The 12,446-nt window shown below is 37.2% G+C and overlaps 1 long non-coding RNA gene across 1 annotated transcript; it reads right to left on the bottom strand.

Moving 5' to 3' along the window:
- Positions 1 to 1,382: 1,382 nt before the first annotated feature.
- Positions 1,383 to 10,341, bottom strand: LOC135212686 (uncharacterized). The gene is made up of 4 exons (XR_010313965.1): positions 9,668 to 10,341; positions 5,427 to 5,662; positions 4,491 to 4,617; positions 1,383 to 4,230 (listed from the first exon to the last, which is right to left on the bottom strand). It is a non-coding gene; the product is annotated as an uncharacterized LOC135212686 (long non-coding RNA).
- Positions 10,342 to 12,446: the final 2,105 nt, after the last annotated feature.

Raw genomic sequence — 12,446 nt, 5'->3', positions numbered from 1 at the left:
ACCAACCCTGTAAAAAATACAAGTGCATTAAGGTTTAGACCATGTATAAGAAAATAAAAAAATCATTTTACTAGTTAGGGAGCTTGCCACACTTCAGCGTGAATTCTCTTAAGGAAACAATTCACTTAGCTTTAGTTTTATTAATTTTTTTATTAACAAACATATGGTGACGAATGAATTATTAAAGAGTGTTTGTACATTACAAAAGAAAACAAAAGTAAATTCCTTGTAACTGTACTACTAGTGATTTATTGAACCTAGTTTCCCAATCGTACTCTGCTTCTCAGAACATCTGCAAGCTTGAAGGCGTCATCCCGGCTACTAGAATTTAACATTTATTCGGGGCCGTCAGGTTATTCAATAGCGGTTAAGCGTGCTAAATATTTCAGTTGAAATTTGGTTACGAGTATAATGTAAAATCTATTTATGCTGTTGGATATATTGCTTAATTTCCTATTTCTTAAATATTTCGGCAATGTATTATTGTCCGTTGCCTTCAGTGGCTGTTAAAATGCTTCTTCGTAGATAAAGTATTGTTCCTACATTACGGTCGCTCTCCACTCGGAATGATAACCCCGTAGACACTGTTAACGGTCTCGCGGGCCACCCCCTCCTTTGGGGAGTTGCCAGAATTTCTGGACATTTGGATCTCTTCGTAGGTCTCTTGCTTGGTGTTCGACCTTGGCCTCTGAAACAGAAGGATATAATTTACAGTAATAATATGGTTAAGTTCATCTCCACAGCCATCACTTGTCTCAATTTTCCAAATGATATTTTGAGAACATTGTAACGCGACGGGAAATGCGGAAGCAACTACTACTTCCTGTGCTGCTAAACTTGCTTAAATTTCTCGAGTCCATCAATGCACCTCACGCGCTACACTCTATCCATTATTTATGGTTCTTGGCAGCGTGCCTTCTGCCCCTACTTGCAACCCCTTTCGTTCTTTTTACTGCACCTACCTCCTTTCATATGCTCTTTCTTCCGTCTTACTTTCCACCCTCTCCTAACAATTGATTCATAGCGCAACTGCGAGGTTTTCTTCCTGTTACACCTTTCAAGCCTTTTATTGTCTATTTCCCTTTTCACGCAGGATGACCTCATAGGTCCCAGGGCTTGGCCTTTGGCCTAAATTCTATATTCAATTCAGTTCAGTTAATATGGTTTGGATACTGAGGGATGAAAGGGAAGATATCGGTTATTGCCTGGCTTCCCACTGATGGTTGAGCCTGACATTTTTGCCCGAAATCCAAAAGAGACATCTTTGTGCTTTGGGTTTTGGGTTTTTGCTCTTGTTCTTTCGTGCTTGAAGTTTTTAAAGATTACCCTAAGTTTAACCAAGACACTGTAGCTGAATGACAGCTCTCCTAGGACTGGCCCGAAGGATTAGACTTTCATTTTTACGTGGCTAGAAACCAATCAGTTACTTTGCAACGGGTCCTACAACCTACTGTGGGATCCGAACCACATTATATATATCGAGAAATTAATTTTTAATCACCAGAAAAAAATTTCTTTGGTTCTTCACAGGCAGCAGCTGGGAGCACAGGCTACCAGATTGGTAGGCGAGTACGCAACCCACTCGTCCAGTGAGGAACCATAGAGGGTATATACTTGGAGATGTGGTCTCTAAACCAGTACTACGTAGTTTGGTGGTCTTCCACCAGGGCGGTGCTGCACAGCCTTGCAGCCATTTTTAAAGGTCTGGTAACCCGCAAATTGAACAGGAGAGTAGTGCGATTGTGAATTTTCCTTATTGTTTATGTTTAATGAGTTAGTGTTTAGAGAATTATTAGGGTTTAGTGAATAAGTGTTTGGTGTATGTTTATGAGTAAATGTTCATTGAATGTTTAGTGAACATGTTTACTGAGTGTTTAGGGTTTTGTGAATGTTATTGAATGTTTATTGTGTATGTATTCAGTGCATGTTTAGTTAGTCTTTAAGGTTTTAATGATTTTTTTGTAATGTTTAGGGTGTAAGTAATCAGTGAATGTTTAGTGAGCATTTAGTGTAGGTATCGTGAATCTTGAGTATTCAGTGAGTTTTTAGTGTTATAGAATGTGAGTGTATGTTAAATGTGAGTGTTTAGTGAGTGTATAGTAAGTGTGAGTGTTTAGTGAGTGAGAGTGTATTGTAATTGTTAGTGTTTAGTGATTGTGTGTTACTGGTCAGCTAGTGCTAAGTGACTGTATGCTAAGAAAGTCCTGTGATTTACAGGGACCATTTATGCTAGACACTGCTTAGGTCCCAGAGCAGATGCTTAAGCCTTGACCACAATGGTTGGAGTGCATGGGCCAACCTGTTTTTGTAAGGTAATTTTTCTCTGTGAAATTGGGTCCATTAATAATAATAATAATACCAACAACAATAATAATAATAATAATGGTAAAAATAACATTACTAGTTATAAAAATAGTAAAAAGATTAAAATGATAATTGTAAAATTAACAAAAGTAATGAAGTATAGTACCATGAGCTGTACCGAGACCTTTCAATATGGCCGCTCGAGGTCACACACTAGACAGGGAGATCGCCACTCCAGTGATTGACGCTCTATGTGAGGAACTCGTCTGTTCGAAGGGGATGAGTAGCAGGCACTGGAAGAGATGGAATACTTGGTGGTCCCTAATACAGGCTATGTCGATATTTGCTAAGAATTCTATTGACTGACATATTCGAGTCATTTCCAGTCTAGTACTTGGACGTTCGTAGCGGATTTGGCTGGAATTTAAAATTGTGACAATATACTGGCAACATCTTCACCGAATACTACCATATTTAAGTATCCTTTTGAAGTCATTTGGATGAAAGGCCCCTTGAAAATGGTGGTACACGAAAATACGAGACATAATCATAAATCTGGTAATGCCTGGCATAGTGCAGCATCACCATAAAATTGTTACCCGTCAGACTATTTAGTTTAAGCAGATGACTTTTTGGATTTAGAGGAACACGACCTCTGATTTTAGTTAAGTCTTGTTCACAACTCCTCCATTACGTGCACGAAGGCAGATGACTTAACGTATGGGAACGGTGTAGGGGATGGAAATAGAAATACCGTAGCCCTTCCTTCATCCTCAGAGATTAAAGCAGCTTTTTTCAGTAGCATTAAAGGAAAAATTTTCTGGCACATAAAAAAGACGCATCGGTTCTCAGCGGAACAAAGGTCAAGCAGGTGAACTCCCTGACCCAGTAGACATAAGCATGTCTACTTTGTAGATAAAATCAAAATTATAATTGTTTTTATCGCTCAAGTTTCGCTGTAAGTTCTTCGTAATCGTGTCAGCAGCAGTTTTTTAATACGAGTCTTTGATTTTGCTTGTGATTGATTCTTTGGAGTTTATTCAAGTTTTTTAAACGTCGCTGGAGTTATTGTATAAGTTGAAGGAAATGTTTGCAGGCGACATATTTATGAGTGTGCGCTCGTATTTATAGAATATATGAAAGATCGTGTGTTCATACGCGTACTGCCAATATACATTGTGCTAAGTGCGTCGTACATGCTTACCCACTGCACCAGGTATGTAAATGAGAGGCGGATGTACCATCTGAATGGTAAAACTATATCTGAAATTTTAGGAGACAACATGGATGTTGGCCCTGTTATGAGTTTTTTAAAGGCTTGTGGATTTTATAAGAATGTCTAGTAATTTTATATAGATATAATTAATTTTTATTTTAATTTTATTTTTACCATAAATGGTCATTTTACTTTTAATCCCACTAGAAATTTAGTGTCGATTTTACCGTTTTAAACATTGATCATCAGAGTATCTATTTTAAACTCATTATTTATATCATTCCCATTAAACTCATTATTTATACTTCCATTTGTATTCATTATCACTATAGTGCTGAATGACCCTATGGGTCCCAGTGCTTGGCTTTGTGCCAGAATCACATATTCTATTCTTTTCTATCAGCATTGTTTTTAGTAGAGTATTAAAATATCTTCAAATCCCTTTACCAAAATTGTCAACGAAAATAACTGAAATTCTATAGGCTAATTTAAATAAGAATTAATGCCCTTCCAGCGAAAAAGGTATTTACCATTAAACGTCGACTTTTTCAATCTAATGATATAAGCAACCAGTCCCACGACGATCACAGCCAGCAAACAAGAGGTGCCTATCAAAAGTAGTGTTGTCAAGTCCATAGTTGAGTCCTGAGTGCCATGAGGTGTTGACTCCGTAATGCATTCAGTTGCAGTGCATTCCGGGCAGGAAAGATCTGCAGTAGAGCACTGCCAGTTTAATTTACTTCAAGTGGAAAAGACCAAAGCAAATTGCCCAACCGAGAAGGAAGGTGTTACTAAAATATTGAAGTTGAAAATTAGAACGTATCAAATAGACACTAATAAAATAGGGCAAACCTATTAGCGAAAAGGCTTTATTTGGGTGTGTTAGATATTTATTATTATAAAGCAATATTATTGAAATCTGTAAAAGTCCAGGAATTGCCAAAAAGAATATTAGAGAAGATTCGCCTACCGCAGCTGAAGAAGTCGAGGCACTGTTGCCAGTAGATCCTTATTTTGCTCTTGATTTGAATTCTGATATTGTGATGTTTACTGTATTCTACCGGGTAGCTTATGTCGCCTGGATAAATTTGTAATTTCTTGGGAGAAAAAAAAAAAACTTTTAGAACTTAATTTAAAATTTTCCAGAATATTAACTCCATTTACTAGTTTTATTGTATTTACTGTAATAATTATTACCTGTTGCAAATATCATCTATGAATAGATCTCAGTTTAGTTAATCAGATAGTGAAATTTTGATATGAAAATATCATAATGCTCTCTCGCTAACAATAAGTTTAAGAAATGCCTTTTTCATTTACTCTTTGGTGATATTTAACAGTCAGGTATTTCTAGTGTTATTTGCAGTGTGAAAATATAAATCCAGAACATCTGTAATTAAACATTGATCATGTACAAATGAAATAATTAAATAATTCCTTACTGTGTGAATTAAAATTTGGTATCAGAGTGTAACAGTAACCAAGTACTTGACCAAGTGATCGGAGGCCCTTTTGCCGACGCCCTCCCCCCCCCCCCCCCAACCTCCCCCGTGAATATTCCATCATGTTATACTTGTAATGAATTCAACTTAAATGAATGGATGGTACCCTATACGAAGAGATCTCTACTTGGTGATGATTATGCAGTACCCGAGGACTTCTACATTCAAGCCTGATTTGGGCATTTTTCTGTCTAGTATTCAAGAGGAGCAAGGGACGGTAAAAGCTATAAAGTTAATTCCTTTTCCTGCTTTCCACTTTGATAATGTTACCAACTAGATATAATTACATCACCTTAAGATGTGAGAGCACACTTTTGAAAAAAAAACTTAAATGGAAAATTCTCTCGAAGATATCATTTAAGTTTCATAACTATTCTAATAACAAGAATGGGATGATAACTCACTGGGCCATTGGAGATCCATTTGAATCTAATGCTCACGAAGTGCCAAGCCCTCCACCCTTGTGGATATAAAGGTAGGCTTGAATATAGATGACCATATTTCCGAAACGAAAGTCCCTCAAATTCGATACTGAAGTTGGCATTTCGATCACAGATCCAGTATGCGAGAAGAGTTGTGGAGGGATATTTTGTACTGAAGGTGAAAGGTGTCTCTTCATTATAGCTCTTGACTGTAACATCTGGAGGAAGTAAAGTATATACTCAGTTTTATGAAGGTATGCATAAAGAAAACGGTGCACGTATGTATGTATACATTATTTATATTATATAAATTTATATAATATATATATATATAAGTATAATATATATATATATATAGATATATATATATATATATATATATATATATATATATATATATATATGACCTTATTCATTCTTAGTACATGACTTATGTACTAATATACGAAAGGACAAAATCACAATGACTTATTATTACAGAAACGGAAAATGACAAGAAAATGTGATAATAACTGTATTTGTTTTCTATCGTAAAAAAAAACTCTTAGTTATTCTTAGTTTAAATACGATGACTAAAATGTTTGTTCATGTCAAACTAAAAAATGTTATTCCCTTTTTTTTTCTTTTTGCGTTTGGTCATATCAGGATTTACATGGTGATGAATGATCTACAGGCATGAGAAAGGAGCTGTTATTCCTTAGATCACTTACTTTCCCCTTGTAACTACACGGTTTTAATATTGTGATTACGTAAGTAAAACTTTTTAATAAGCAAAACGAGACTCCGAGTCTCAGCCATAGTTTAATTAATGAAGTGTTTTTCGCGGTTTCTGGTGCCTTGTTTTAGTTGCTATGAAAGCTACAGTACAGATCCTTTTCTTTGTCAGAAAACGGTGGATTCTTTGTACGTTATTTAACTTATTAGAAGGGAAATGTTGTTATTTTGGTCCATGTCTCAAAAAGTGTGCATTTCTTTACTGGAATTATTTCTCATACTTTCAGCAGATCTTTCTCTCTCATGCTGATGTGAAAGGTCTCAAGTTCGTTCCTCGAGAATGTTCCTCTGAGTTCACTTTTCGCACTGTCTCTGAAGGCCCAAAGGCTCTTTTCTACGACTTTGTAAAGTGAAAACACCCACAGGAGTTCTGGAGTCAGCTGATATATTCCTGGATGAGTGGTTGCTGATCCTTAAGGTGGTGAAGGGTGTACCCTCAAGTACGTGTATTGCTACTAGGCAGAGCTTGGCGTCTTGTAGGTGGAGATGTAGAAGGTAATAGAGTAGGCGTACTTCAGGCTTGTGGTGGCCACCATTATTTTGTTGGGGTTGGGGGCTGGCTTACTCCTTTTTTCCATCTGCACGCGGTGAGAGGAGGTTATTGGCCGTTTTCTCGAATTCATGGTGGTGTTTGCAGAGAATTTGTGCCAGGGGACTGACTCCTTTTCTAATACATCTTGAGTGGGCACCTCTGGGTGGTGTCTCATTGTCTTGGCCCTGGTTGTCATCTCCAGCTTTACAAGTGGCATGGGCAGTGTGTTGTGAGGCCTTGAATGCCTTTTTTAGTAGTTCCACCATAGATATGCCCTCAGTGTTGTGAAGGGCTCCTTGGATATTCGTTGGCAAGTGGCATAGCTATATTTCTCTCGTCAAGTCGACCTTCTTTAGTTTCCTGTCGACATTGAGTTGCAGCGGTCTTAGGAAAGACTCGATTGTGTCTTGGGTTGCCCTCGCCTTCGTGCACGATAGTGAAGTACCTATCCAGCGAGTTGAAGGCCCAGCATGTGCTGGCTGGTGCTGGAGGGAGAACTGGGCTATTAAGAGCCCATATAGGAGCTTGTGTGTTCTCTTCTCCCCCTTGCATATCTAATCGACATGCATTGCAGGGAGGAGGGCATCTGGGATAATCTCAAGGACATAATCCTCCCTATTGGTAGGACTTGTGATGTTTTTTGGGGGTATTGTATAAGCTCCATAGTCTGGACAATTATGGCTCTTTAGTTGGTAGAGCATTGTCATATTTAGCCTGTGTAAACACACAACCCGTGAACAAGAAATCTTTGTATCTTCCTCTGAAATTATGTTTTGGGAACCCACCTGCTTACCAGGTGAATTCTTCCCTGCCCGCAATGGCAGTTGTCCAGATAAAGAATTGGAAAGAACACGGAGAGTGGTTAGAAGATACCAAACATGCACTCCAAAAAACATCTTTCTGAACCATCTCAGAGCACGCTCTTTTGTGTTCATTAGATGCGAGATGCACAAACTTCCCCTAACTTAGTCATCAAGAGGAAAATCGAAGCCTTTAAATTATTCATACATGGCAGGGAGGACTGGGAATCAGTCAATTGGCTCAAACCGGCCTACCTGGGTTATGAAGATATCCTCACCCCTACCCCCCCGCGACAAATCCACCCACCGCAGGCAACAAACATAAAATGATCAGGCCTTTGGATAACAAAAAGAGTGAAAAACATTTACGTACCTAACTCATTCATTCAAGGTATAAATGTAAAGTTTTAATCCGGTTTTCATAGAAAAATGTTAACTTTTATGTTCTATTTTCAGTGATATTACAACAAACCCATAAAATGTGATTAGTGTGGCTAACAAAAACAGTGGAAATGTACCTTCATTGAACAGTGCAAGTTGAAAATACATACTGTGATAAGACATTCAGTGAAAACGATTCACAATATTATTTCTGAACATGCGCATACGTTTCTTAGTTAAATTGCCATCTGTATATTTTTGGTTACCGCCATCCTTTGCTATTGCATATGTCTGCTTATTTGCAATTTTCTTGTTCGCTAATTTATCATTTGTTATTTCTTGTTATGGAATTTTATACTTCAATAATCACATTCGTAAAGTTTCTTACTTTGTACACTTTTTTTACGACGTTTTCACTTTTTTCAACAGTGTTTGTTTACCCACATCTCAGTTTCATCTGAAATGATGACGTGTCTGATTGTGATTTTTCTTTATTTACCAACGATTATGCTTACGTCATTTTGATGATGTATATATGTCTATTAGACGACGTTCCCGTGTTTAACTATACCCATGATCATTTGAACACTTGAATGTTAAATGTTGTGCATTTTATGGTATGAACACATTCTTTGTCTTGGCTTGTTCATAAATAACATTGCCAAGGTCGGGTAGAAGTTTTCAAAAGCTTGCAAAATAAAAATGTTCTACCTATCCTTGGTAACATTATTCAGTAAAAAGCTAGGATTTCCAAGTTGCCGCCTTATTACTGGGATACATTCTTCGTTTTTTACCATCATATCGAGAGGCCTACTATTATATCATACTATTATATCAGTACCGGAGACACATGTTGTCAAAACAACAAGAATTTCCTTTGTGCTCAATTTATAGACTATTCATGTTTCCATGACTTATCGCCATATCCAATTAAGTACAGTCTTGAACAATATTGTTTATTATTATTATTATTATTATTATTATTATTATTATTATTATTATTATTATTATTATTATTATTATTATTATTATTATTATCATTCTACTATATTATTATTGTTTTCTATATTTTCTGGTACATTATAGATTCAAACGTGTATATAATTATAAAACTGTCCACAAGGCGTAGATCAAATGTGATGACTCCCGTCTTCCATTTTCCTTGTCATTTGGTGGTAGGGTTTTTTTTTGGGGGGCCCTTAGCCCTGCATGACCTATGCTCCACCACCACACCTCGGTTTAGCCGCCAAGGTCGGTGGATCATTGTACGCTCGCCATCTTGTGAGTGAATTGATCATTGTAATATAATGACAGTTGAATAGATTGAATCATTGTCATGCCTAGTATGAGCACAGTTTCTTATAAATGAGGAAGATCCGTCATAGTAAAAATCAAAGCTTGAATCTTTGTCTATAACTATATTTCATTTGCCAAAAACCTGGCAACAGAATTCATCCATTGAAAACATAAACACTCTCTCTCTCTCTCTCTCTCTCCTCTCAATCCTCTCTCGCATTCCTCGCTCCTTCTCATCTCTCCTTCTCGTCTCTCTCTCTCTCTTCTCCTTCCTCTCTCTCTCTCTCTCTCTCTCATCTCTCTCTCTCTCTCGCTCTCTTCTCTCTTCTCTCTCTCTCTCTCTCTCTCTCTCTCTCTCTCTCTCTCTCTCTCTTTTAAACTGAAATATTATTTTAAATCGCGTTTTGTGCTTAGGGTTTAGAAGATAAATCGATGCTAACCTGATTGAGCAGATGCAGAGACCAGGATGAATACGAAAGTTGACAGCAGCATCAGTTTCTCCATAGATCACTGTTGAGCTCCTTCGGGAAATTATTTGCAGTCAAGTCAGATTCACTTCTCAGTTCTTTGGAAAATAACTTTTCGTTCCTCCGTTTCTTTGTCTTGTGTTGAGACACTGAATAAGCTTTCACTTGGTGATGGTTTCTTTTCCTCTCAATCACTGCTGAACTAGAGATTGTGACGTCGGTCGGGTCTTTGGTACGAAAAAGGTTACAAGTTATAATTGTTCTTCTGTTGCAATTTTCTCCGGATGTCATAGATTGTTCACTCGAGAGTTTGATTGGCTTTGGTAGTCACTTAGCCTTAAAAAATCACGTTTTTCATGTCTTACGCCAATATTCAAGACTTGTATCCACTGCCTTTGGTGTACTCCGCTTCAAACTGCGTTTGTCGTCGATCTTTGGTTACACTCTGAACGAGGCGACATCCTTTAGTTGACCCCTGATATTTCAACAAAGGATTTCCTCTTAGATCTTACTCTTTATATCTTTATGTACTGGCTATTTTTCTTCCATCAACACATGTTGCGTTAAAATCAAGTGACATAAGCACGTCAGCCCCGAAACCCATTAACAGTGATCGAAATACCCTGTCGAGTTTCTTCATGCGCACAAGTGAATGTGATTTGAAACGACACACACTCGAAACAATTGTCCGTTGTTTACCGTAGCCTTTGTTCGTATGTTGAGATGCTCATGCGTTCATTCACTTTTCTTGAATCGCATAAGCAATAAATGTTAAACCGAGTTATTAGTAATCCATTTGGTTTTATGAAGAAGACTCTGATAAGTTAATGACACTCTGTGTGGGTTGACATTTAGACATAAACTAAAATATAAAATTCATAAAAGCCAAATGTCCCATCAAACGTGGTTATGTTGTACAAAGTGTACATTATTTTGACATCATTTATATATTTTTTCTTCGGAAGATAATAACAATAATACTTTTTAATTATTGTAATCAAAATACCAATTAACATGGAGGCGGGCCAGCTGAAAAGAAATTCGTCAAGAGCATCTACTATATTCAAATTTGGAGAAATAGTTTCCATTTATATTTCCTTCAACTTTTCGGCAGTCTCATAATCATATGACAGCATAAAATTGCCTCTTCTTTAAATACTCATGTAGAGTCACTACTGAAGATAGAAACTTTCTCTTGATGCTAGAAGATCATACTGAAGCTGTGGAGAGGTTTACTTCCAAGAATTCGAGGCGATTCCCATCTTGAGACACAGAACAAGACTAAAAAAATAAAAATAAATAAAAAAAAGTCTCGTCCGGCGAATGACGACGCAACGACACAAAACTAGAAATGATTCACATAATTCTATAGTGGTTATGCACGCCAGCATATCCCGGTTGAAATTGGATTAAAAACATAATGTTTTTTTATTTCCGTTTATGCCTTTGGCATTGTTATTTTATTTCCAGTTGTTTCTAATATCGCTTTAATGTAACAGCGTTCATTGACATAAGTCGCTGTCCTTAATTCCTACCACTGTCCTCTTAGAGAGAAAGCCCCGAGGGTGTTTATGGTCTCGTGGGTCAAGGTCCAAAGGAAGGGAGGTCAACCTAATGTAATCACAAAATTCGTCCCTACTGCGCATCCCAGATTATGACGTCGGATTAGACCGCCAAGCCTTGTTTATCCCAGATTGGGCTAGTTACTTTTCATACGCTTACAAACTAGGCTCGTGATTGGTACTTCACTATTTCTGCTACATCTGTAAGTCTAGCGTCTTACCGTAGTGGCACTGCTGCTATTCAATAAAATACCATAATACTGCAGTTGTTCATCGAACTAAAAAAAAATTGAGGTGATAATGTTAGTTTTCACTGCTTCTTACTATCTACCATATTGGACGTTATGAGTTTTATTTAATATTTCTTTCTAATGTCTATCGTGTTTGACTAATGAGTGTTATTCAACATTTCTTTGCGTACTCTGCCGTATCTGACCTTAAGAGTTTTATTTAACATTTCTTCTTATTATCTACCGTATTGAACTTTGTAAGCATTATTTAACATTGCTTCCTACCGTCTACGGTAATTGACTTATGTGTTTAATCTATCGTTTCTTCCTATATTCTACCTTATCTGATGTTATGGGTTTTATTTATCATTTCTCCTATTGTCCACCGCATTTGACGTTATGAGTTCCATCTAAGATTTCTTCCTGTCATCTACCCATGTCTGAAAGGTAGTTTTGTACCAGGGTATCGTTTTTTATTAGCTGTAATAGTGTGAAAACGATCTAATTCAAAATTCTCTTGAAAGCAAGAATTCAACCACGACGAGACAACCCACATAGGATCAACCACAACACACTAAAATATTTACAGATATCCTACAGAGGAATAAAAACTGTTTTAGACAAGGACGTGCGCCACCCCTATTGTTACAACACCAAAACGACCCTATCAACAAGGATGTTGGTTTAGCCACGAAACGACAGCCAAGTCACTGGAGTACCTGCTTTGGGAGCAAGGGTTTATTTCAGGACATGTATAAGTTATTTCATGTCCCTAACTGATTCATGATTTGATTTAAATCGTCGAGTCTCATACAACGAGAAACCCACAAGAAATGCATTTGGGTTGAACTTGCAAGCACACAGCTAATTATCGGATAACATGATTGATGCTGCATTATCCATGAGGGTCTGTGGAAAGAAAAAGATTTTGCCATTTTCGGAAAGGCTTGGTCCTCTCCT

Source organism: Macrobrachium nipponense, chromosome 41 (genome assembly GCF_015104395.2).
Source record: "Macrobrachium nipponense isolate FS-2020 chromosome 41, ASM1510439v2, whole genome shotgun sequence".
Taxonomy (NCBI): Eukaryota; Metazoa; Arthropoda; class Malacostraca; order Decapoda; family Palaemonidae; genus Macrobrachium; species Macrobrachium nipponense.
The sequence above is the reverse complement of the archived record's forward strand: the minus strand, read 5'-3'. Positions and strand labels throughout refer to the sequence as shown.